The sequence below is a fragment of the Streptopelia decaocto genome (assembly GCF_964273445.1).
Source record: "Streptopelia decaocto genome assembly, chromosome: 5".
NCBI lineage: Eukaryota > Metazoa > Chordata > Aves > Columbiformes > Columbidae > Streptopelia > Streptopelia decaocto.
In genome coordinates, this window is record NC_138659.1 from 28,080,601 (window position 1) to 28,108,052 (window position 27,452).

Below are 27,452 nucleotides of genomic sequence, written 5' to 3' on the forward strand. Positions count from 1 at the left end.
ATGAAACTATTCTCTGCAATTTATACAGTCCCACGGTCCTTCTGCAGTGCCTCTTCTGTCTCTCCTACTGCTAAATTGCAAGTCCAGATCCTTACTGGGTTTCAGCCAATGTATAGCCCGTGCTAACTTTAAATAAAGACAATATCTGAACCCCAAAACCAGAAAGAATGCCATTTTTCACAACTGTTTCCACACATGCAAGCCTCTAAAAGATTACAAGGTTACTTTACGAATCAAATGCTAAATACAGAAATAGTGTTATCTCCCACTGAAATGCTGTCATCTCTGAAGGATGTGTTGAGATCCAACATTATCCAGCTCTTCATAGTAGTAATTTTGTAATATTTTATCTACTTGGAAATAATAGGGAATTTTAGGTAAGCAGGATCTTAATTACCACAATTAAGTTCTCATCCTGCATCCCTAATATCACTGGGAGCTTTGTCATTAACCTCAATGAGTGCAGGATAGATTCCCTGGAATTTAACCTGGACACTCGATATTCTTGTTCTAATGAAAAATGCATTAATGAGCTTCATCAGACTACTCAGTTTGAAAGCAGCATCTTGAGCAGTCAGTTTCCCTCAACAGCCTAGTGGGGCACTGGTGCATCAGTGAGCTGGGACCTGACACAAGAGTGTTTAGGTCACTGTAAGTCTTTTTATTGACTCTATGAGCTTCGTGCTCGGCCCACAAAGGGAAGAGCAACACCTATTGACTCACTGCAGGAACTCCCTGCAGTAAAGATGACAAAACGTGTATGAGCTTTTGATATTAAAACTGGGGTGGTACAGCTGAAAGACTATACATACTGGAATCAACACAAAACAAAAATTCCTCCCTATGATTAAAAAATGACACAAGTTTTCTATATAGTCTGCATGCAGGATCTTCAATGCTTTTCCATTACTACCTTTTTTCCAGTGATCTACTGGGACACATTATGGGAAAACTAGCAATCTTCTGTGACCTTCATTTTATTTTATTAAATGCAGCAGACACCTCATGCTGAATATGAAATAAAAAATATGCAACCTAGGAAAGTACTTTAAGAAAAAATGCCCTTTGGAGGACTCAATTTCAGTCTCGATACATAATGACACAGATTTGCCAATGACATTTGAATAAAAATCTCTATTATATATATTATTGTGTTCAAAATTCTATTCTGAATTACTAAATTTAGAACAGCCCCTGTAGATCACGGCTGAGTCAATGCTTTATAAATGTGAGAAATACATATTCGAAATACATGTGAAGTTAGAGCAGAGGAACTGTACTTCTCAACTTTAGCCACATTTTAGGAGAGGATTTCTGTTTCAAATAGCTATCCAACTGGTCGTAGTAAAAAACGTTCCAAGTATCAAAATATACTCTTTGTTTACACAACAGTGGCTGATGTATTGCTAATAAAGCCCTCACAGAGAAAATAATGTGAATTGCCCAAGCAAGGGAAGCTGGCACTTGCAGGTGTTATTTTGTCTTTCCCATAGCTCTAAGGACAATTGAGAAGTATCACTTGTTGCAGTCCCTTGCCTTTGAAAATCTGGGGGGGGAGGCTGGGAAGGGTGGAAGGGGAGGTGGTGTGGGCCGATGTCTATTATCCCTGCTAGTAAGCGCAGAGTAACAAATCATCACCCAACATAATATCCATTGGATTTCAGTTAACTGCTGTCTGAGCAACCTGCCTGAAATTCCAAACGCCAAATGTCGAGCCTAATTTGTAGCTGGTTTAGAGCCGCATCAATTTGGGATAGGTGTAGCTGGTGAAAACAGTAGCACAGGGGTATTCAAATTTGGAAGGGAGGGGACTTACGGAAATCCCTCTCCCTAATTAAATCAGAGAATGAGAGTTTGAAGTGGTAAATAATAAATCACAAAGAATCCTCAATCTGGTTGTCAAGGAAACCAGTATGCCTCTGCCATAATTGCTGTGAGCCCAATCTTGCCCTTTTTGACACCAAGCCTTATCATGCATTCTGGTCAGAGACTGAGAAAGTAGCTTTTCTGTTGCTCCCAGGCAGCCCCGCGACTCGCCGTGCGCTCACCCGAGCAGGGCCGCACCACCGCTGCACCCACCAGTTCACCAGTGAGCCCCAGCACACCGCCACCAACTTGGAAATGGGACCGACCAGCTTGACCGTGGTGCTGGAAGGTCTCAGCAGCTGTGTTTACCAGAAGGGCATTCCTAATGTACTGTTGCTACCGTCTTGAGCCTGGTGATCTCAGCCTGTCACGAATCCAAGGAATGTGTAGCTCCCTTGGGCTCCTACCCCAGGAGCACATCCTCCTGGATGCAGGAATCAGCCCTTCATTTTACTCATGGATGTGTAAGATGCTTATGAAAGAGACAAACAGGGAAAGGGAAGTACAAGACAAAACAAAAGCTTTCAAAAGCACAACAGAATAGATTAAAAACTGACTCCACGCCAAGTTATTCAGATAGCTTACTGAATCATTGTCCTCTTCCTCTGGGAGGATAATTACCTTTTATAAACATATCCAAACTTGTTTTTTCCTTCTGTTCTTGGTGGAATCATACATCACCACTGGACACACACCAAACTTGGAGCATATGCAGTTCCCAGCACTTCAACACCAGGAAGGCCAAGAAGGAGAAAAAGCTATATTGGTGTCTCTATCTCATCCTTCAAGAAATCCTGAAGCACAATTTAGAGGAAGTATCTTCAAAGTAAGGAAATAGGAGGAACAACGGGTAAATACATTATGTTACCAGCTGACTTTAAGCAAAAGAAAATCCAGAGAAACAGGGAAGGGTTGTGGAAAGGGAAAACATTAAAATCTCCCTTTAGGAACTACAGAGAGAAAGAGACAACTGGAAAGGTTTCTAAAGGAAGAATTGCAACTGATCCTTGTTTGAAATGCTGCACCTAGTTGATTTTCTCCTTGCTATTTTACCAATGGATAGATCTTTTAATTCCTAATCCTATTCCAAGCAACAACCACCAAAACCAATTTCTTTAATATATTTTTATAAATGTAATGTTAGCAAACTATGTTAAAAATTACGCGACTGATAAACCCTGGTGATTTTAATCCTTTGCTGTATGCCATTCCAATGATCTTTGTTTCTTTCAGTACTTAAGGATTGCAAAGGATTCAGCTCAGAACCCGAGTTTCAATGGGAAACTCTGGATACCCACTATATAGTTCCTGAGCTTTGTCATGACATCACATTTAGCTAAACGTAATTTACCAATGTATTTTTATCCATTGGTCAAAGGAGGATAACATGGTAACCGCACTTTCTTCTGTCTGTTCAGCTACTACTCAAAGAAAGCTATTTATTTAGTTTTATTGGCTCTAGCAACTGTCATATCTTTTTTGTTGTCGTTGTTAGATAAACCAAGCATCTCAAGAAAATATATGGTGCAACACAGTTTTTCTGATGTAATATTCAACTATTCCAACATAAACTAGGGACGCTGGTAAAAACTTTTGTTCAATAGATCTGTAGCCACGCAGTGCATAAAAACCAATACATTATTGTTCCAGAGCAGGCACAATCAAAACAAAATAAAGCCTCCTCCAAAACCCAACCCAAATCCCATTCAAATTCCTCTTCCCAGGAAGCACAACGTAGGTGTTTGGTACCTAAGAGAGTTCATCTTTGACCTTTGTTCCAAAACAGAGAATAGGATCAGAGCACCATGACTTAATTAAGGCTGAAATGGACTTCTGCCTCTTCCCATTCGCACAAAATACTCTTTAATCCAAATACCTCTTCCAGCTATAAAACCTAAATCACATATAGGAAGAATTATTCCTACATAATTTAAAAACAGAAGCCCCTGTAGTTGTCATCCCAGTTAAAAAAGATACAATTACGGATTAATTACAGCCAATTACAACAATGCATATTAATATCTGTATCACTCTATATGCCTCTAAAACTCAATCGCCATAAGAAAAAAAATGAAAACTACAAATAAAGGTTTCCATTAGAAAAGATAATGCAAAAGTAAATGAATACACCATTTAGGTATAAACACATTGCTTTGTAAAATATGCACGTAGCACCCATCAGAAGAAAAACGGCCTTTAGCCGATTTACAGATAATTTACTATGGCACACTCTTACCACTATTTTATTCTTATTTGAAAAATTAGTCTGGATTCCTGAGCACAATGACAGCTACCAGTTTATTTTATGTCTTTCGCTAAATTTCAGTGATCTTGAACCTTTAGGGCTAAACATCTCTGTGACAACCTATTTCTGTCATCCAAGAGTTTCAAATTCCTCGAGATTCACATAACAATGTCACTGGCTTTCCCAGTGACACAACATGCTGGAGGAGTTCAATATTATCCAGACCCTGCTCCATCATAATCCACTGTGAAAAAAATACCTCCGTCTCTCCTGTTGGTAGGTAGCCATAACAACCTGATATTTCTCCTCTGAACAATTTTCCAGGTGGTCAATTTGATTTGTCAATTCTTTAGAATTTTTATGTCCTCTGTTTGAGCAGTCTCTATCCATCAACTTTAGTCTTCAACTTTTTGCTTAGACTCCTGCGATTTAGTCTTCATCTTTTTGCTTAAACTCCTGCAATTTTGAACAAAAGCCTTCAAACTTCTTATTCTCTACGACACTAATCCCTGGACTTCAATAAACTTTGCTACTATGCAGGGAGTTTTTGCAAGGTATTATTGGTTCTTTATCTAAAATGAACAGTTTCTGAACAGTTTTGGGCTCAAACACAATTTTAATTTGTCCCTGCACAATATCATGCAGAAATATCCACAACTCTCACCTGCAGTAGTTATGAGAAATGGTTGTTAATTTTAATTGGCCTACGCTAGCTTTTAGGGAAATTATATCTTCAGGCTTCATCACCTATCTGAATAGCCTCTTTTTGCAGTAACCATTGCTATTCATCTACTAAGAAATACAAGCAACGAGTTCTGTATTTCCTCACAGATTACTAACTTTATTAAGCAAAAATAACTGAAAAGAAAACAGAAATAAAAAATTAAAGGCACTTTGAAACAAACAGCCTGTTATGCTCCCGTATAGGCAACTTGTCCATAGGTCTCTTTCTGGGAGAGTAGGATGAGACTGAAAACAAACTCCAAAACAGCAAACCACAGCATTCCCTTTTGTGAAAATTACACAAACTTTATGTTGAGGAACAAGCTCTGGGTACAGGACAGTGCTCCAGCGGCTCCTTCCCAACTCTCCTTCTAGGTGCCTGACAGACTTAAGATGGAGTTCACAATCCCCCATTCAAAACAAAAATGAAAATTGTCCTGGTATCAGATTCAACATAAAAACATCCTAGTTCTATAGGCTGCTAATTTTAAAGGCTGCCACTGCTAATGATTTTAAAAGAAAAAACATTTCCCACTGTCATGACAATTTATAGATTTCTAAATCAGAAACCCTTCGATTTTTACAGTTCAATTTTCAGCATCTCCTCTTAGTCTTTGGACACAGCCAGAGGTGACAGTGTATCAGAAGAACAAAGGAGGGTTATCTCACCCAGGTAGTGAGACCTTTCAGAGGCCTTTCCCATCCAGCTCTTCACCTGCACAGCAATAAACCAGCCAGGGGGACAGTCACAGGAGCTAAACTTGTTCAAGTCTTGTTCAGTAGGGTTGCTGGAATTGGGACATCACAGAACATCACAGTGGAGGCAGCTTTACCACAATAAACAAATTTGGCCCTAATATGAAATACCTGACAGTATGGAGTCTAAAACTTAATCAGTTCTGAAGGTCTGTGGCTTTATGAAAAGTAACCACTAAGACACCAGCAGAATAATTCAATGAACTGGAATCCACAGCTTCACATTTTTCTGAAAGTATCGCATTTTCTCTTAGGCTTGCAAACAGTTTGAACGAGTGGCCTTTGCAAGGAGTAATTTAGTAAACAAAAAACTATTACCTTGTGTATTAAAACTACTTTAAATAGAATCTGTTGTGACCACAATTCATATTACCATGGCAAGCCCTTACAGAACGCCTTTTCAAGGAAAGAAATATATTCCTTGTGTGTTCAAGTATAGAGCCATAAACCATATGAGACCCTATTTATTTCAAATTTCCCATGATGCCATTTACTCCAGCTTTTAACCTTTTATGTGACATTGAGCTATTTTACAATCATAAAATAGTAGAAAAAACGACCTGTTAATTTGAAAGGGACACATTACAACATCTCTCCCCGGCACTATAATATTTTAATTTCTTTTTTCAAGGCAAACCAGTTGGAAAGTGACCATCTGCTAGTCTGTTAGCACTATTCAAGCAAAGTAATGCACAAAATGTCCTCCTTTCCCAGCAAGAGTAGGACCATTAACTGAAAGGAATTTTGGATATTGTCATGTGAGTTTGACAGATTGATTCACAACAAAATAAAATCTGAATCTATTTAATTACTGTTAAATATACTGACACTACAAGATGATGATACAAAACTGCTGCACATTGTGTGACACTTGGAGCAGTACAAGAAATCTGAACCTTTCGAAGAAATAAATTAGTATTATCAAATTTCCAATGCAAATTGTGTTCTTCTATTTTGAGTGTTAAGCTAAATGCAAACACACTTTTGCAAGTACGGTTCTATTTCTCACTTCAAAATACACAATGTGCTTTGGACACTGGGTAAGTTTTCAATCTCACTTAAGGTCTTGAACATTTCAAAACAGTTGATAATGGCAGTGAAAGAGGAAACTCGACAAGCTCTCCATGCTGATAAATATAGAACTTTTTGGATGAGTAGTGCTCAATGGAGCTGTAATCTTGGCTGGCACCTGTACATGATACTATAACACATACAGCTAGAAGTGCAAGTTGGTGAGAATAAATTAAATTAAATTCATATTCATGTTAGCACTTTAAAAGATGTTGTCAGTACAACTTTGTATGCATGCAAGCCACTGCACTTTTGAAAGTTTTACCCCAAATGTTTAGAATTCAAGCACAGCGTCTCTAAAGGTTAGGAGATACACTGGCTGTATCTTAATCGCCCTTCATCTACATTATTCATATCTGTACCTTCTCAACGTATCCAACTAAACTGGAAATTAGACTGAAAATGAAGTAACTGCACTTCAAATTGTTAAATTCTAAAAGAGTTTATCATATCTTGAATTGTGAAATATAGCAGATGTCACATGCCATTATCAAAATGTATTCCACAGTTACCTTAAATTTGCAGTATATTTTACTTTAAAAGCATTTTTCTCTTCTTCCTCTTCCTAGCTTCCCTCTCCCTATCAAAAAATAATGAAGCAGTTCAGGAATTTATACTAGTATTGAAATACTTGCTAAATACAAGAGTATTTCTCAGCTCTTGTTTGGAACGAATAGATCTTTTGACCAGTTATTAGTGATATCATCACAATATGACTACTTCATATCCATTTGCCCAATAAATGTGTAAGTCTTACTGCTTTCCTTGTTTTTATTTATATATTTCATAATGGCAGTAAAGCACTTTAAGCTGTGTATTTCTCATGGAATACTGCACTTCAGGGACTGTTAAAGTCACTCTGCCTTCAGCCTTTATCACCCTACGTGAGGTACAATAAACACTGAGAAATGTGCTGCCTATTGTGTGCCTTGTTATAAAGTTCATGTCCAGCCATTCTCCTGTCCTTTCTGTTTGAACTTCCTTTCTTCCCAAGCCTTTCTCAGACGTGTTCTCAGCAAGTCTGATTTGTGATGATTTCGGACAACAGACTGGTGTTGAGCGGTACAGGCTCAAGTTGTGCAACAGCCTCATTCCCCTGGCTAAAAACCCACCTACTGCGTACTCCAGTAAGTCATGACTAGGGAGCAGTACAAGGGGTAATGGGTTCAAACTGGAACACAAGAGGTTCCACTTAAATTTGAGAAGAAACTTCTTCATGGTGAGGGTGGCAGAGCCTGGCCCAGGCTGCCCAGGGGCGCTGTGGAGTCTCCTTCTCTGCAGACATTCCAACCCGCCTGGACACCTTCCTGTGTAACCTCATCTGGGTGTTCCTGCTCCATGGGGGGATTGCACTGGATGAGCTTTCCAGGTCCCTTCCAATCCATAACATTTTGTGATTCTATGATTCTGTGAGTACCGCTCACTCATATACTGGATTCTGGCCTTCTGTGCCTAAAAACTTCCCCTATTGCATAAGAAATTTCCCCTGCTTTTTACTGGCGTTGAGTTTTCCCAATAACTACACATTACCAGGCTTCAACTGAGTCAAGCAGACCTTGCTCAAGATGTTGCTCGGGATTCAGGGTATACTTTTAACAGAAATTCAAGGAAGGTTGTATGCTATTTATGTAACTTCTTTACTAAAGGGTCAGATAATTTGGTGCTATTTTGCAAGGTGCAGAGTAAAGTTGAAGTCAAGCAGTAAACTCCAAAAGCTATGCAGAAGATGGAGTAATCCTCCAAACGTGTTTGGGGGCCACGCAGGAATTCAAAATTGGTGTTACCTACAATTTCTGCAGTTCTCAGACTGGCTGAACCAGACAAGACGGGAAGGCCAGGCGACACTACAAACTTATCTTGCTGTGAAGACATAATTGTTAATTCTCTGTGTGGCTCTAATTCTCACACAAAAAGCCAGGCACGCACATAAATATGTATTTATTTGCCGTTATGCTAATTTTGTTAAAAAACATCAATAGTTGATCAGCTGAAAAATGTGTGCAATTTTGAAAGGCTTTTGAAAACATACATGTCTGACTTGACCTTATGACCATTTTCTCCTTCAGGCAAACCAATATTATAACCAGAACAACACAAGAGGATGAACATTGTTGGGGAGTTGCTCACTGTGCCTGTCATACCCCGTTAATGCAACTTTGATTTGCCTTTGTTCTGACAGTAGCAAACAGCTGCTTGTAAATGAGCCACAGTCCCTGGGCTGCCTCCCATTATTCCACACTTTTGTTTGACAAGGTCACTTGCTGTGGGGATTTTGGGGAGAAAGAGTGTGCAGCCTATAGAATTAGAGTTAAACCACAGGCAACTCAGCTTGAATGTTCTTATTATATTTTTTTTCATAGCACCAGCAAAGCAAGAATAACAAAGAGAAAATCTTTTGCTCTGTGAGCAAGTCAAACTTTCCTGTTTCCCAGTGTTGATTTCATAATCCTAAAACTATCTTATAAAAAGCAAGTCATGTTTCCATAAATCCCCTTTCATGCAAATCTTAACAGAATTTATATAAAGATGTATTTAATTACAAAACGGGATTAACAAAACCAGATTAATATTGTTTTGTTCATCCGCTGCTACAATTCATTGGGAGACAATACCCAGCTAACAGCAACTCCAACAAACGCTGCAAAAAACACAAAGAAACAATCTGAAAGATTTATGCCAGTTTCCACAGGAAATTGATTTATTTTTGATAGGAACTGAGACAGACCAGCCTTCCAGAAAAAAAAGCATTTCATAAGCAAATTACTGCTATGATAGCTTCCCATTTAAAGACAAGCAGACATTTCTTTGACTTGGAAGTTTTATAGTGTTGAATTAAACTATAAAATCTGTTTACGGAGACATTAGGATGGTATCTGATGCTATGAAATCATCCCTGAGCCTTCATTTTCCATTTTGACCTATGATCTTAAAGACAGCGAAAGCTGTCATTTAGGATAGCCTGTTTCTTTGTGACAACTGTTGCTTTTGAAGCCACGCATAAGCAAGGCATAGGTGGCAAATATTCAAAGGGATGGCTGATACTAAGGGAGGAGACAGCCAGTGGCAGTCTGCAACCACAGATGAATCACAGCGGAGTGCTTTCAACATTTGCAATGGAAGAAAGAAGAGGTGCTGACTTTAAAGCCTTTCAGGCTCTTCAAGGAGGGTCACTGAAAACAATGAATGGAAATCAGTCCAAAAACCTTCCCCAGCAGCCAACTGCTTATTCCAAAGGGACAGTCCCAATTGTTCAGATTTTTATCTCATCAGCCCAAAAAGTGACTGAGCCCTTCCTGCTCTTAATCGTTTGCTTCCTAGCTTTTTGTTAAGCCACTGGAAGAACTAAAATCTTCATCACAAAGGCTTCTGCATCCACACTAAAAGAAAACCCTACGGACACTTCTGTAATCTTTGACTTAATTTCTGAGTCTCTAGGTGTTCTCAACCAAAAAACACGGAGGACCGTTACACAAGTTTACGTATCTTCCCTGGACAGACCAAAAAACTCTGAGCGTGGAAGATTACATATACGACCATTTAAGACAGGGATAGGCAGCCTTCTAGTCTCCCCCCTCTTTCAGCTAATTCAGCTTCAATCTCGCTCTCCACCATAAATCCTTCAACAGCCACCTACATGCAGGTAAGAGAAGGCTTCCCAAGTTTCAGCTGGAAGTAGTTTCCTTGTCAAATGCTGGTTACAAAACACATAGTTAGTGACATACCTAAAATATTCTAACTGAATTACACTTGAATTATCCACTGCTAACAAGTAGTCATCAACAACAACTAAGTCTAATGATAAGTCATGATGACAACACTCACTTTCCAATAACACATGCTGAAAACACTCTGGTAAGTTGACTGCCAGAGTGCAGGACAGGAGGTTGTTACCCTCATTTGTATTCAAAGGCAGGCAAATCACTAAAACTCATTTACATCCTTCCATCTTTCTTAGAGCATGTCAACAGCAGGTGGTCTATCGATACTACCTTTGAAATAAGTAGGTGGTTTAAATTGCCTTCAAATTTCAGTAAAAACCCTGAATTATAGAATAGACATTGAGTCTTAACTTTTCTGTTTTCTTTGTGTGGGCTGTAATAGAACATAAGTACAGCACTTACTTTGTTCATGTTTTAATCTACATTAAAAAATAAGTTTTACACATAAACCTAAAACCATAAATCTTGAACGTTAGCAAAGACAGTCACAGACCCAACTATTGCAAAGTGAGTTACAGAAGTTTATTTGCAAAGGTCTGAGTAAAATCCACAATAGATTATGAAGGGCTTCTACAGATTATTTTTTTTTAAAAGTACACATTTTTAGGATAAGCAGATGAAGACTGACTCTTGAATCCTTCGATGCATGTGTTTAAGTTTCCCTGCTGCTAGCCCACTGGAAACTACTACTCTGAACAGATTACATTCACTATACACTTCTAGGGACATATGTCTCCTATTTTTCTTTGTGGCACTGTGACTATTCTTAACAGTCAGTTTAAAAACACAAATGTCTGTTGTCAATCAGGACCATTTTCTGATGAAGTGAGAAGAAACACTGCCTGAGACAGGAATCAAGGACATCTTCATGCCCAAAAGAGTACACAGCCAGGAGTAAGCAACATCACAAATGTGTTTATACAAAACCAGAATAGATTAAAGTAACTAAAACCAGCATTTGGTTGCTTTTCTTCTGTGATGTTTGCTTTCACATTTTGACAACTCCCTCAGAATTTCTGTGAAATTCAGTGTCCGTCAAAATGAATACTTTGATGTCTGGCTTCAAACTTCTATAAAGAATGGTGCCTTTTGAAAGCAAACACAGAGGTCAGTAATAACTCCCCAGACTCTGCAGATTATGCTAAATTAGCTCCCACATTTTGGAGAGCAGGTGGAGAAAGCGTAACACACTGTCCCAGTATCCCTGAAAGATGAAGCTGGGGTCAGTCCCCACAAATCCATTACAACCTGAGAGAGTTTTTTTACAAGCCTGTCTGGCCTCAGTTGAGCATCAGTAAAAACTGACATGCGCAATTTGCATTTAGAGCACAGTTTGGTTGCTAATATATATACATATTTGTTTATATGAAGAGGATTTTTCTACATGAAAAGGGGTCAGGATGCTGAAAGTGCCCCCTGTGCTACTAAGCATAAGGGAGTGTGTACTTCGCGAGTTAAAGATTGTTTAAAGACCAGGCCAGTCATTAAGCTGTATTTACCGTCTAGACAGGAATAGCTCCACCTAACCATTCCCAAAGGTTGTTAGCATTTCTAAAAATTAAGCAGCAGCAGGAAAAGGTTAAGATCAACTTACTAATTAAGTTACACTCTCAGAAATCTGGAGAGGAGAATGTAAATTTGAATGGCATCCGCCAGTCCGCGCAGCGATCCCTCAATACAGGTCTTCCTCCAGGAAGGAAACCTTAGGACTGAGCCTCCTGTGCAAGGTTGATGCCCAGTCACAGAGCTGCACAAAACCCCCATCAGCGTGAGACAGAAAAACAGAAACCCCTTGGAATTTATCTAAACTACCGGCAGACAAAAGCAGTGTTTTCATTCTATTTCTGTACTGTAAATCTGTGGTCCGCTGCTAAGTACATGCTCTGGTCTTTTTTAGCTTTTGGTGCTAAAAGGTGATTTCAAGATAACTGCCAAACAATGAGGCATGTTCCACGCCTAAGTTACGATGTTAATTGTATGATAAAAGCAGAGATTTAGGTCACTTCCACGGTGCTTAGCAAATTCCCAAGGGCACTTGACAGGAAAACAGAGTTCCTCAACCGAGCTCTCCTGGCAGCGACTGAGATAAAAGAGATCCCTTCTGGTGACAAGAATTACTCAGAAATTCCTTCGCAAGCGGTGAGACAGGATTGCCTGAGAGATCCCTCAGGCTGCCAGGACCGACAGAAGCTCTGCTGCTCTACATGTAGGTGGAAACGTTGAGTAAAGCTCAGAGAGGCCTTTGGTTCCATTGCCACATAGTGCTCCTACATACGATACACAACATCGTTTGTGCTTGTTTACATACAGGAGACGAGAAGAGTCTGTTGATGCAATAATTAAACACTAAGCCAAGGAATAACTGTGTGAGCAAAGATCGGGTGGCATACAGAGCCGCTGCCCTCCACACCGCTCCAAACAGAACAGGAGAATGTAAATCCAACTGTTTAGAATCACTTCAGTTGTTGTTTAGTCAAAGTTCAATTATGTAAATTGTCAGAAACAAACCTATATTTAGAGAACCAATTTATCCCTACTTACATCTGTATTTTTTTTCTTAAAGGATAACTCAGTGACTGCTAATCAAACATATTGATAAACATAATTTTAAATTCAATTTGCACTTCCTTTTGCCAATTTGTAGATATATCTACCTTTACCTCAATCATTTTTCATTTGAGATTTTTGCATTCTTCCTCTTTTGTTACACTAGAAAGGGTAAATAAGTTTGGTTGGTTGGTTTTGTTGGTTTTTTTTTTAATTAAATGAGTATCAAATCTTGCTCTTAAGTATGTTGGACCTTTTTGGGGAAAAAACAGACTGAAATTCTACTAAGCACGCACCTCTTCAAATCTTGTGGATTACTGCCATTGAAATTGTTACCCAACTTGTTTACATTACAAATGGACATATTAAAAAAGCACAACATTTTCTGGAATAAAAAAAAATGAATTGCTTGTCTTTGGTGACCAGATCATACAAAATTTTAAAACCAGTTTCATCTCATCCTCTTTTATTCAAAAACTTAGTTAGAGATCGGAAGAAAAGGAATATTTTTCCACATTCACTGTTCCTAGTTAACACACTTGTCACAGAAGTGGAATAAGGAGAATAAATAGAAATTAAAAATAAATCCCAAACTATTTCTATGCCTGCAGATGACAGCACTCAATGCCTAAAGCTGTTAGCATTCAGGACACATAACCACGGGCGTAGTTATATGCGGTGCTTTATTTCAGCGCTGGGAAACCAGGGGTTCGCACCCAAAGCTGGCTTCGACCACTGATTTGAACTTTACTACATTTATACAGTTTGGTTACATCCATATTCATTAGAGTTACAACGTGTATACTGCATATTCATAAGGTTACACAATTATTTCACAATATCAGTTGCAACACCTTGGAACTACCCTAAGCATGCGCAGTGTCCTCTGGTGGTCGTTTTGGGGGTCTTCAGGATGAAGTAAGTAGTCTTCATCACTAGTGTACTTTTCACCTTTCATCACAGCACATGCGCACTCTTCACAAAATTATATAAATTCTTGGATGATAGTAAATGTACCTTCTCAGCACATCCTATCTTCGCGAGATAAGATAAGTACTAACTTTTAGTTCTCTAAAATATGAAACTCATATACAACCTGCATAGTTTTTAAGATAAGGTAAGAATCTTGGATACAGTTTGCGAAGCAAAGTGCAGCTAACTGTAACATTTCCCCCCTTTGAAAATGCTTTTCTATTCCTAGACAATGCATTTTCACTCTATTGTTTTAATTATAGCTGGGTATCTTTATAAGCTGGAGGGTTGTCAAAAAGCGGGTTAGTATAATTTCTGCTAAGAACAGTAAAGATACGATCGTTCCTGGCGTTTGACTGACCTATTTGACGTTTAATACAAGCATACAGCAGACAGAGGAGAGCAACTGTAACTGCAAGCAAGAATAAGCTTTCCAGTAATGAATGTACCCATCCCCCCAAATTCAGGTTCAATGTGCCTAGCAAGGCCCCAATCCAGCTCTGCTCTGCATCTTGTTTTTCCTTCTGTAGCTCCTTTTCCGTTTGAGTTAATTGGGAGATATCTCTCTCCACTTCAGAGGTTACGTTTGGGATATGAATGCAGCAATGATCAACCCTGTCTTTTAAATATCCGCAAACACCATTTTCTTTCAGCAACATTATGTCAAGTGCCATTCTGTTCTGCAAGGTCATTTTGGTCGTAGCTTGCAATTGTATGTTGAAATCTCGAAAACCCTTTTTGGTTATCCTTGCCAATCGATCCATCTGCCCAATTAATTTGTCAATCATTTCTCTGTTTCTGTAAGTTGCAATTGGTGCAAAGAAAGATTCTAATGCCCAGCCGAATTTAACACTGCTTGATGGTTCATGCCACACATCATCTTCATCTATCTCTCGTTTGTGCCTAATCTGTAAGAGTTCCTGCCTATTCTTCAAGGGTGACTTTTTCCAAATGGGACATAGGGTTGGTAACCCCAAAGTAATTTCCCTTACAGGTCCTCCTATTGGTAAATGTGTTGCCCAGGTTCCATCACTTAAGGCCCAAACCAAATGTCCTACGCTACCTATGGCCCCTCTACAATCTAGTTTGTCTCCATCGATGCCTATTTTGATCGCTTCTTTTGGATCCAATTGTTGCTGACAGATGCAACCTGCAATCATTGCGACTTTAATGATAGACAGAGGTATCTCTCTCACATCTGTTTGACAGGTTATTACTTGTGAGCAATTCCACCACGGTACTGTTACTCCTTTTGTTACATTGGACCATCGTACACACCATGGGAATGCTTCACTATATTGATATTGTTGTACTATACTCATCGTCCACATATTATGCCATGATTCAGTTATGTTCTGATTATCCTGATCCTTGCATTCCCAATAGGTCCGATTAACCTTTTCATGTACCGTCTTGGTAGTCCACTTTTCACGTATGCACAGTACCCCTACTGGCTTTCCCGATAGGCTGTATATGATACGCGTCACTTTTCCTTTCTGATTTGTACAGTCTTCTTTGGACTTCACTATAGTTTCCTCAAGTCCACTTAATGCCCATTGTTTGGTTGGCACTTGTTCCAACCTGGTACGAGATTCACATACTATCTTACCAGTTCTATTTATTTCTGGTAAGGTCGTAGATATTATTCCCCATTGTATTGGGTCTTCGGCCGATTTTGGGATGGGAAGGCAAGCAGTGATGCTACTGGTATTCTGGGTCAGTGCAAAATCTCGAATTAATCCTATCATCAAATTCTCTGCTTGGTTCTGTACACTCTGCACTACTTGTGGCATTTGAGTGCTGTCACCTTCTCCTATACCTCTTCGTATCCTACATAATTGTTCTCCAACGATCTTGCAGATCAGAGTGGCATTCTCTGTTCCCTCCCCAAGAGGTGTCCCCACAAAAGCAAACAGTCTGGGTACATTTACTACTATAAACACATAACGGTAGAAAAAGCTAGACATCCTGCGCCGTGATTTTAAGTGTGGTAGGACCCACTAATTGCGATTGCCACCGTTTTGGGACTTTCTTCACTCGGGTGTAGTGTATCCAGGAATCTACTTCAGCAACTTTAATTGCAGTAAATGTAGTTAAAAGTACTTGGTAGGGTCCGTCCCAACGTTCCTTTAAAGGATCTTCTCTCCAAGTCTTTACATACACCGTGTCCCCAGGCTCTATATCATGTACCGGATTCTCAAGTGCTAGTGGGCGATTCCACACTAGTACGGATCTGAGTCGATTCAATGTCCTGCCAAGAGACAACACATAATTGTATACATCCTGATTCCCTTTTACATGTACACTTGGATTCGGATCAGGTGCTTCATATGGTTTGCCATACAGAATTTCGTATGGACTTACTGACATTCCGCTCCTAGGTTTAATCCTAATTCGCAGTAATGCTATAGGTAAGGCCTGAGGCCATTGAATTTTTGCTTCCTGGCAAATTTTGCTAAGCTGTCGTTTTAGTGTCTGATTCATTTTCTCCACCTGTCCACTAGACTGGGGTCTCCATGGGGTATGTAATTCCCATTTGATTCCTAAACATCTGCTGACTTCCTTTACCACTTGAGCAACAAAGTGTGGACCCCTGTCGGATGATATTCCCAATGGTACCCCAAATCTAGGAATTATTTCCTTCAGTAGCCATTTTACAGTTTCCTGTGCCTGGTTGGTGCGACAAGGGAAGGCCTCTGGCCATCCTGAAAAGGTGCATACCCCAACTAATAGATATCTGAATCCTCGAGTTTTGGGGAGTTCCACGTAATCTATCTGCCAATAATCTCCTGGTTGTACACCTGTCCTAATTTTTCCCATGTCTACTTTTCTTTTTACTAGAGGATTATTTCTCAAGCAAATTTCACACTTAGCTGTGATAGATTTTGCCATTGTTAACATCTGGACTGAGATAATCCATTTTCTCAGATATGTTACCAATGCTTCTGCACCCCAATGACACTTCTGGTGCTCCGCCTGAAGTATTCCTCTCATGATTGTTATTGGCACCACAATTTGTCCATTGGAGGTTACATACCATCCGGAATTATCCTTGACAGCGTTTACTAGTCTGGCCAATTTCTCATCTTCTGTAGAATATCTAGGTACCTCTGAAGGTGTGGGTAAGAAATTAATTGCTCTTACCTTCTGGGAGACAAGACCCACCATAGTCCAGACTTGTCGTGCCACTGATCGAGCTATCTGATCAGCAAGTCGATTTCCTTCAATAATTTTCGATGTTCCACTCTGATGAGCTTTACAGTGCATGATGGCAACTTGCGACGGCTTTTGAACAGCATTAATCAAGTTTAATATTTCCTTCTGGTACTTGATGTTTGTTCCTTGAGAGGAAAGTAGTCCACGCTCTTTCCAAAGAGCTCCATGCACGTGAACAACTCCGAATACATATTTTGAGTCAGTCCAAATATTGACCTTTTTGTCCTCGCTGAGCTCCAATGCCCTGGTTAGGGCAATCAACTCAGCTTTCTGTGCTGATGTGTTTGGTGGTAGGGATTTGGCTTCAATCACTGTTTTGGCAGTAGTAACCGCATATCCTGCGTACCGCACTCCGTTTTCCACAAAGCTACTGCCATCAGTAAAAAGTTCCCAGTCCGTCTCCTCTAACGGGATGTCCTTCAAGTCAGGACGACTTGCGTGTGTGTACTCGATGACCTCCACACAATCATGTTCCAGAACTTCTTCTTCAGTCTCTGCACTTAAAAACACAGCTGGATTCATTAGGTTAGTTGTTTTTAAGGTAACATCATCCTGTTCTGTCAAAATTGCTTGGTATTTCATCATTCTACTTGGGGAAAGCCAATGGCCCCCCTTTTGTTCCAATACAGTAGTCACCATGTGGGATACAAATACTTCAATCCTTTTCCCCATGGTCAGTTTCCGGACTTCCTGGATTAATATTACAGTAGCAGCCACCGCCCGCAAGCACGCCGGCCATCCAGCACTTACCGGGTCAAGTTGTTTAGAGAAATAACCTACGGGCCTTTTCCAGGATCCCAGCCGTTGGGTTAATACCCCTAGGGCAAGTCTCTGTCGTTCATGTACGAATAACTGAAAGTCCTTACTCAGGTCAGGCAGGCCCAAAGCAGGCGCTTGCATTAAAGCTTGTTTCAGTTTTTGGAAAGCCTCTTGCTGTGGCTTTTCCCACACTAAGGTCTTATTCTTCTGTGCCTCATATAGAGGTTTGGCAATAAGTCCATAGTCCATAATCCAGAGCCTGCACCATCCTGCCATTCCTAGAAAAGATCTTAATTCATGTAAGTTACGGGGTTCTGAGATAGCACAGATAGCATGCACACGGTTTATACCTAATCTTCGCTGTCCTTGAGAAAGCTCACATCCTAGATAGATCACAGTTGTAGATGCAATCTGAGCTTTGTCTTTCGACACTTTATATCCATTCATTCCTAATTGGTTCAGTATTTCAATTGTTACCTGGATGCAGAGTTCTTGGGTCTCAGCAGCAATCAGAATATCATCCACATATTGCAGCAACAAATACCATTGTCGGGGAATTCCGATATGGCCTCTTGTAGTCCACTCCTCAAGTTCTTTGGCTAGTTGACTTCCAAAGATAGTCGGGCTGTTCTTAAATCCTTGTGGAAGGCGCGTCCAGGTTAATTGGGTCTTTCTTCCGTTGTGTGGATTTTCCCATTCGAAAGCGAATAGCTTTTTGCTTTCCTGGTCAAGGGGTATGCAGAAGAAGGCATCCTTTAAATCAAGTACTGTAAACCATTTATATTTCTCTTTCACAGATGTTAACAAGGTGTACGGATTTGCAACTACCGGATGTATGTCCTTAGTGATCTGATTTATTGCTCGTAAGTCCTGGACTAGTCGATAGCTACCATCAGGTTTCTTTACTGGAAAAATTGGGGTATTATATTCTGATTCACATTCCTCTAGAATTCCATATTTCAAAAATTTCTCAATTAAAGATACTATTCCTAACCTGGCTTCCAATTTCAATGGGTACTGTCTTAACCGTACTGGTTCTGCACCTTCCTTCAGCTCCACTTTCACAGGTTTGGCTGCTTTTGACTTCCCAGGTATGTCTGTTTCCCATACCGTGGGAATCACTGCATCTTCTATTGCCTGTGGTATTTTTACAAGTGGTTTTTCCTTTACTAGTAAAATTTGTCCTACCTTTGACTCCGGAATTTTCATTACCAAATCTCCATCCTCAAATGTTATTGTGGCGTCTAGTTTTGTCAACAAATCTCGTCCTAAAAGAGAAACTGGACAATCTGGAACATACAAGAATTCGTGGGTTAATTCCTTTTCTCCAAAGCACAAATCCAAGGGTTGCAGGAATGGCCGTACTTCCTCCTTCCCTGTGGCACCAACAATTGTTGTAGCTTTGTGACCTACTGCCCCCTGTAAAGAATTTAATACAGAGTAAGTAGCCCCCGTGTCTATTAGAAATTTTACATCCCGGTCTCCCACTTGTACCGTCACCAAGGGCTCCTTATTCTGGGTTTTCACTTCCGTGCCTTCATATAGTCAGCTGTCAGTACTGTATTCCCCCAACACCATTGTTTGTGCCACTTTTCCCGCAGCGTTGGACACCTGACCCGCGGGGTCCCTAGCCGGACATTCATTCTTCCAGTGTCCGTCTTGCTTACAATAAGCACATTGATTTGGGCCAAGCCTCACAGGGGGTCTCAGGGGAGTTCCTTGGGTATTCCACAAACCACGTCCCCGACCTCCTCGACTATTTCCAGCTCCCCTGCCCCGGATTCCTATTCCCCTGCCTTGGCCCTGGATCAAAGCTAACAAATTTTGCTGATGACGCCTCGACTGCTCCTTTTCTCTATTATTGTAAACCTTCCAAGCCGTTTCTAGTATTACGTCCAAATCCCTTAATTGCGCCCCCTCTAATTTCTGCAGTTTCTTCCGAATGTCATCCTGAGACTGCCCCAAGAAAATTAAAGCCAACTGAGTTTTTGCTTGTTCCGTTTCCACATCTAAATCCGTATATCTTTTGGCAGCTTCTTTTAATCTCTCCAAAAAGGCTGAGGGAGACTCATTCTTTTCCTGCCTCACGTTATACAATTTCGACCAATTCATTTGCTTCGGTATAGCAGTTTGAACACCGATCAATAACCAATCCTGATATCTCCGGAGACGGCATAATCCGCCTCCTGTATTATAATTCCATCGGGGATCCTCTTTTGGAAAGTTTTCATCAACATTACCCTCTACTCTCCCGTTCCGAATATCTTCTCTCACTTTATCCCTTGCAACCCGTATAACCATATCTTTTTCTGTGGAATCCATTAAGGTATCCAAAATAACTTGTAAATCATCCCAATCGGGATTTTGTGTCTTAATTATCATTTTCATTACTTTTGCAACCTTATCTGGGTTCTCCCGATAAGGACCGGCTGACTGCTTCCAAATCACCAAATCCCCCGGCGAAAACGGGACCTTTACATAAACCGGTTCCCCCCCAACACCTACCGCCTGCCGCAGGGGTGCTATTACATTTGACGATCCCCCCCCTTTTTGCACTTCCTTTTCTTTTTCCTTGTTTCTGGTTCGGTGAGACACTGGGGTTACGGTTATTTCTTTCACACCGGCTATTACCTCTTTTTCATCACTTGAATCATCATCACTATCAGTGAGAGGGATCGGCACGGAGGGTCTAATTGGCACCATTCCCTCAGAAGGCGCAACATCAAGGCATAGTAAACCCGTCTTTGAATCATTACCACTGCTATTTTCCACAGCCAAACACGTCATGCATTTCTTTTCCGTTGTGCATCTCGTGCACTTATTACCGCTGTCATTCTGCACTAACATTAACCCACAGCTCTCTCTCCATTCACGCTTTCGCTCCAGATAAAAGAAAAGATCAACATACGGAACTTCATCCCATTTACCCTCTCTCTGACAAAACCTCATTAATTCAGCAATAGTTTCATAGTCCAAAGTGCCCTCTGGGGGCCACTGTACTTCATTTGGTAACTTATACTCAGGCCACCTATGCGTACAATACTCAATTAACTTCTTTTTATGCATAGACTGTTCAAACCCAGCCTCCTTCCAATGTTTCAGTAAACAACTCAACGGTGATACCTTTGAATTAGACATGTCAACACAGAAGGATACAGATAGCAGACACAGAAAGATAACACAGATAACTTTACCAGAACAGCAATAAACCAGCAATAAACGGGCAATAAACGGGATCAAATTACCAGTTTCAACAGTAAATACAGATTAAATCACCAGAACTACAGACCGGGTGCTGAGCAGCACGAATAACCAGACCAAGTGCGCGCAAAGAACCAGACCAGGTGCCGAACCTGCAGCACAAATAACCAGACCAGACCAGATGCCGAGCCTGCAGAGGTTTCCCTCTGTCTGACGGACGGCTGCCTAGGCAATGCCCCGGGAGCTCCCTGCCCAACCGAGCGTGGCTTTCGCCGCGTCTGACCGGCAGGCTACCAGATGCCTGACTAGCAGGCTACCAGACCAGAACCAGACCAGATGGGTACCCAATAATTCAAATAAAGCACCTTCTCACCAGTCAGAGGTCCGTCGTGTGCAGCAGAGGGTCGGTCGCGTCCGATGCACTCCCCAAGAATACCTCGGTGCTAGCCGGAGCAGAATCGAGACGCGATTCGCCTCCGCAGCCCACGAAGTCCCACCTGGGTCGCCAGAAATGTTAGCATTCAGGACACATAACCACGGGCGTAGTTATATGCGGTGCTTTATTTCAGCGCTGGGAAACCAGGGGTTCGCACCCAAAGCTGGCTTCGACCACTGATTTGAACTTTACTACATTTATACAGTTTGGTTACATCCATATTCATTAGAGTTACAACGTGTATACTGCATATTCATAAGGTTACACAATTATTTCACAATATCAGTTGCAACACCTTGGAACTACCCTAAGCATGCGCAGTGTCCTCTGGTGGTCGTTTTGGGGGTCTTCAGGATGAAGTAAGTAGTCTTCATCACTAGTGTACTTTTCACCTTTCATCACAGCACATGCGCACTCTTCACAAAATTATATAAATTCTTGGATGATAGTAAATGTACCTTCTCAGCACATCCTATCTTCGCGAGATAAGATAAGTACTAACTTTTAGTTCTCTAAAATATGAAACTCATATACAACCTGCATAGTTTTTAAGATAAGGTAAGAATCTTGGATACAGTTTGCGAAGCAAAGTGCAGCTAACTGTAACAAAGCTAGTTTAGCAGCTCCTAGGCTTCTGTTCCAGATCAAATCAATGCTTCCACAATTCCTCTTTTCTTAGAGAGGGAAGAAGCAAACTGGCAGCGCTTGAATATTGCTTATTAAATGCAAAGCGAGCAGCACCTGCCAGGGAACCACAGCACCTGCGAGAACAGTGTGTGCGCCCGCCCGCCCTCACCTCCCGCCTCCCTCCCTTCTCAGGCACTGGGGAATTAATAAACCAGCTCTGATTCCTGACATAACTACTGCTAAGCAGACACTAATGACTTTCCCCCCACCCCCACCCCTTTCTCCTGCTTCCCTGTGGGCAGAAGTTGATAATAAACTCTGTATATGGCACTGGCACTCTTATTGGGGAGAAATAACAAACTCTGCAATTCCACCTCTTCTTTGCCCATTTCTGGGAGGGCAGATTAATGGTGAGGGAGGCCTACCTTTTCTCTCCATCTCAGACAAAAGGTTAATAAACCACTCAGCATTTGCTTTTTGCCAAAATTATGTGTGTGGATTAATTAGCATTTCCTAGGTAACATATTAATACTATTGTGAGATCTCACTACCAGATTGTCCCAGAGATCTATTATAAAATTGTACCCAAAAGGCAGTTGAGGATTCATTCATTTTAGGACAGAGGAAATAATTCTGGCTATGACTACAGCTGTAACTTGGCCCAGAACTGAGCACAGAAGAGTCCTGCGTTGGATCAGGAGCATGACCAGGAGCTGTGTGACCTACTTAGCAGCTTCTACTCTCTTTTGAGATCACTGGCAGCAAGCCTTCATGCTTTCAGACAATTTATACTTGATGGAGGCTGGAGGATATATATCTAACATGAGAAGCACGCTATTCTAGAACAGCACCTTGCAGAGTTTCTTGTACCTTCCAGAAGCAAATTATTGACAGAGGGGCAGAGCGGATCCCTTCAGCCTGGAGCTGAGAGTGGCCTCAGAGGAGACCAATGTTCAGCCCCCATCAAGCACAGAAGGCACCCTCCAAGTTCCCAGCTCCCTGCGTGAGTGCACCTGCAAGGGAGTATTTCTGTGTAAAAGCTGGGAGATGGCACCAGCAGCAAAACTAGAAGCACTCCTGGAAGGTTCACCTTTGAAAGATGCTAAATGCAGGTTAAAGTGTTGACTTCCAGATCTCAGGTGGAAGGAGATGCCGGCAAGTAGACCTAAGTCAGAACTAAGTCCCAGAGAAACACATTTCCTATTGGCTAGCAGTGGGCAACCCCAGGCCAGACTGCCAGCAACTTCAGATCCCGCTTGTGGGTATGACCAAATGCACAAAGAGCACAGTGACCTTAGCAATGCGGGACCACATACCTAACGTTAAGCAAGACCAAGACTGAATGTCTCATGTCCAAATCTCCCATGCCAATTTTGCAAATGTCTAAAGTGTACTGCTTCCAGAATTGACAATTACTTACTGATAAAAAGCTATATTGAAAAGATAAAATGCAAAGATCAGCTATATACACATATGCACCAAAGAGGCCAAAACTAAAAATACAATGAATACCGTATCTCAAATGATCTGTACAGTCACTTCTATATGACTTGATTGTATTTCCAGGAAGGCATCACATGGTTTCAGAGCAAGGCATCTGCCAAACTAATGAGAGCCCAAGAGTCAAAACAAAAGCAGAAATAAGTACTAAAAAAAAAAAAATCAAAAATCCCCAGACTGTAAGTAGACTTTACTGTCTAAAACTGCAAGTGCTTAAGAAGAAATTACTTTTTAACTGAAACATAAACATTTACAAAAGATGACTTTTTCTTCATCTGGTGTTCATCAGAAACTTTTGCTCAGTCTCAAAGCAGCAGCCCACAATTTTTGCATCTTCCAGCACAAAATAACAAAGGGGGTGTCACTGGGGATGGGAAAAAGAAAACCTTGAAGAGCTGGCTCGGAGTAACTAACTACTTCAAATCTAAATTTTACTCAGTTCAACATGTTTGGAAGCGATGCAGGTTGGCCGAGAGCCATCCTCAACCCAACAAGTGTACCTCACCAGCTGGCCTGACACAGACAAGAGCCCCCGACACCTCAGGAGGGAACAGTCGGGAACAGCTCGGGTGAATTAATGCAGCGCTCCAGGTTGCGTGCCTGGGCAAAACTGTTTGTTCTTCGGCTCTGCTTTCAAAATCAGTATTTAAACCACTTGTTCTTCAGGTCAGATTTCAAAATCGGTGTTTATGTTTTATTGTTTTACAGTTCAGCAAGATCAAGCACAATTAGCTTATAAAATACTATACTGCCTTTCTTCAAGGTTGAGGGAGGGTGAGGAAGCAAAATGTAACATTGAGTAGTTACACACTTGAGCAGCTCTGGGCACACTCAAGTTTTATGCCATAGTATACTCCAGCAGCTGTTGAAGTTACTATGTAAACCAGCACAAATAAAGCTGTGCAGTCCACATCAAAGTAAACCTGGCATTTGCAAGACTGGGCCAGACCTGCTGTAATGCCACGTTCCTGCTGCCCTGGGAGGCGTGGGGCTGGGGGGATGCCAGGACACAGGTGTGCAGCAGGCGCTCAGACAATTCACCTATTGGAAATTTTACTGGTTCGTCTCCTTTTTTTTTTTAAATAAAAACTTTCAAGATGTTTTCTTGGATCCACACTGAAGTTTCTGATCAGAGGAGGCTGGACATACCGAGCCAGGGGTCAAGATTTCGAATGAAGGAGAAGAGGGTTTCAGATTTGTCCTCTGCTGGTAACCCCGTCAGTTTAGGGGTCCCCGTGTTTTGTATGAGAGCCTGGAGGCTGCTGCAGGTTGCCAGGGGGGTCTGGAGGCACAGGGGGCTCAGCATGTGAAGCCTGAGCTCCTCTGAGCCAAAATACTTATCACATTACAGAAATATCTCCAAATGTATGAATTTCCATTGCATGGGGTACAAAAATCGACCCAACAGAGGGCGAGGAAGTGATTTACACGTAAGTACCTACAGGAGGGAGAGGCTCGCTAGTACCAGTTCTCACAAACACAGCAAGCAGAGGCAGAGACAAGCAGGACACAAGGCAAAGCCCCTAGGAGCTGGGCATGTTTTAAATTGGCACATTTTAAAGCCATGAGTAACACAGAAAGCAGTTCCTTCTGACCAGTTCTGAAATTCACAGTCCACCCCAGGTACATGCTGTGACATACGCATGTACAGTATGAATCACTGAACCTCTGTAGAGGACAAATGATCCAAATAGTGAGCCTGATCCGGGACCTGAGACGGTTACTTCTTGGGGAGCGAGCGTTAGACAGTCTCAGATATTTTTGTTAAATTATCAGATTAAGGATCTTGCAGTGGAATGGCAGACCCACTATTCCTAATGACAAAGTTAAAATAGAGACAAAAGGAAATAAACAGCATCAGAATTACCCCTCCTTAGTTATTTAACATAAGAAATCTAAGAAATTGAAACACTGTTAGTATTTTAAGAGGTACCACCCAGCGGATCATAACACTAGAGTATCAAAAAGTATCTATCAGTTTTAAAAAACACGCTCATGGGCATTCCAATTATTCCTAAAATAGGGAAAAATATGAATGAGAAAATTATTGTAATTCTACATTATTTTCCATAAGAAACGTACACTTAGAGGCTATCAATCTTAACAGAGGCCATTACTTTTAGAAAGCTTAGTCATGAGTTTTATACTTTATTCTATTTTCTCAGTAGAAACAGACTTGCAAACAGCATTGCCTCAACTCCTCGCTCCAGACCTACAGTGAAAACCCACAAATGCGTGCATGCAGCTTTTTAAGATCTCAGTTTATTTTCTAGCAATTACTACTCACTACTTAAAATGATGAGTTACCAGATTATCCATTCCAATTGCTTATTAAAACACGAACAGGGTGTCTCAAGTCTGTCATAGTCATAATCCTGGGGGTGCCTCTTCTGGTCTCTGGACGACACCGCACACATCTCAAAACATCAGTGCCACATTACCCTTTCAGTTGCATGAGGTACCTTCCAGCTAATAGCCCAATTAATCATGAGGATGTACTTGAAAAGGAAGTTGAAATCTTGTTTGGATAATGAAGCAGAGATTATATGATGCCTAAGAAGAAATTGTGCCATACAAGCACAAATTGAACATGTTCATTATAGAGGTACAATACACTTATTAGAACTTTAAAAAAATTAATTGACAAAATCTTAATTATAATTTTACAAATTAACAACTTCAGGTAAAAATGAATGTGGATAGATGAAGGGGTCTGAGAAATCTAATAGGGTCAGATTGTATGCTGTTGAGAATCCACACAAATTAGTTTTTTATTTATAGTTATTACCTCCACAAAATTGCTCAAAAATTGGCATCTTATATTACACATAGATTGGATGGAAGAAGTTGAAAATTAAGAGGAGAATGTCCTTCTAACTGAAGACAGAACACATTTTAATATTATTGACCTGCTATTGTCAAGTCTGAAAATCCATTTTATAGTCTCTCTTCAGAGTTTCATTGTGAATAGAGTATTTGAGTCCAGTCATATGAGGTGCTGGACTCTGGTGAAGCTGGACTGGGGACACGTCCACAAGCTCACCCCTGATTTTCTCTCACAAAAGATGTCACATCTGCATTAGTTCTTCCATAAAGGTCAGGACTTCACAAATACAGATGAAAAAATGATTTTGTAATGTGCATTTACATCCAGAAAAGTGATAATTCATTGCTTATTCTTACTACTACTTTTCAAAGCAATTTTTGAAAAACTATTAATTAGACTCGAAATAGTCAAACTTCATTATCTTTCTCTCAATTTACTTGCAAATACAAAGGTATCTGTATTCCAGTTACTTCAGTTATTGTAGTTATAATTGTCTGTATCCCAGCATTATTCCCTGACACTGGTAACACAATCACTAAAATGGGAGAATATGGAGAACCAGATTTTTCTTCCTGCTTAGACAGTGAGCCTAATCATATAGAAGCCTTGTTTTATTATAATTTTAAACACCACCCACCCCTCATTACTACCACACAAATAAGTGGGTTTACACACCTGAATCCAACGTTCAAAAGCGCTATGAGACTGATGAACACTGAATATGTTTTTCGCATGACCTGATGCAAACCTGCTGCACCTCTGGCCAAAGCCACGGAGCTACTGAGTAATCAAAAGACAACAGCACAACCTTTTCCATTCTGTTATCCAGTTCACAAATAAAGAGCATTTAAAGACATTAAAGTCTTAAAGTACCCAGTATTATACATGTTTATGTTTGTTAGCTCTGAACATATAAACAGAGGTAGAAATTAGTTGAGGCACTAAATGCTTGTCAGTTCTAGGGTTTATTTGTATATTTTCAGACTC

At 40.7% G+C, this 27,452-nt stretch overlaps 1 protein-coding gene across 18 annotated transcripts in view; it reads right to left on the minus strand.

The window, feature by feature from the left end:
• The window catches only part of ADGRL2 (adhesion G protein-coupled receptor L2), a 169,346-nt gene that overhangs the window by 82,356 nt on the left and 59,538 nt on the right, over positions 1-27,452 (minus strand). Inside the window, exon 4 of one of the 18 annotated variants that reach the window (XM_082053202.1) lies at positions 15,901-16,150. The exons of 16 other annotated variants lie outside the window; for them this stretch is intronic. The gene's annotated coding sequence lies outside the window, so the exon portion shown is untranslated. Of the gene's footprint in view, positions 1-15,900; positions 16,151-25,945; positions 25,964-27,452 lie in introns of those variants that run through there. One more of the 18 variants, XM_082053203.1, reaches the window with a different exon arrangement.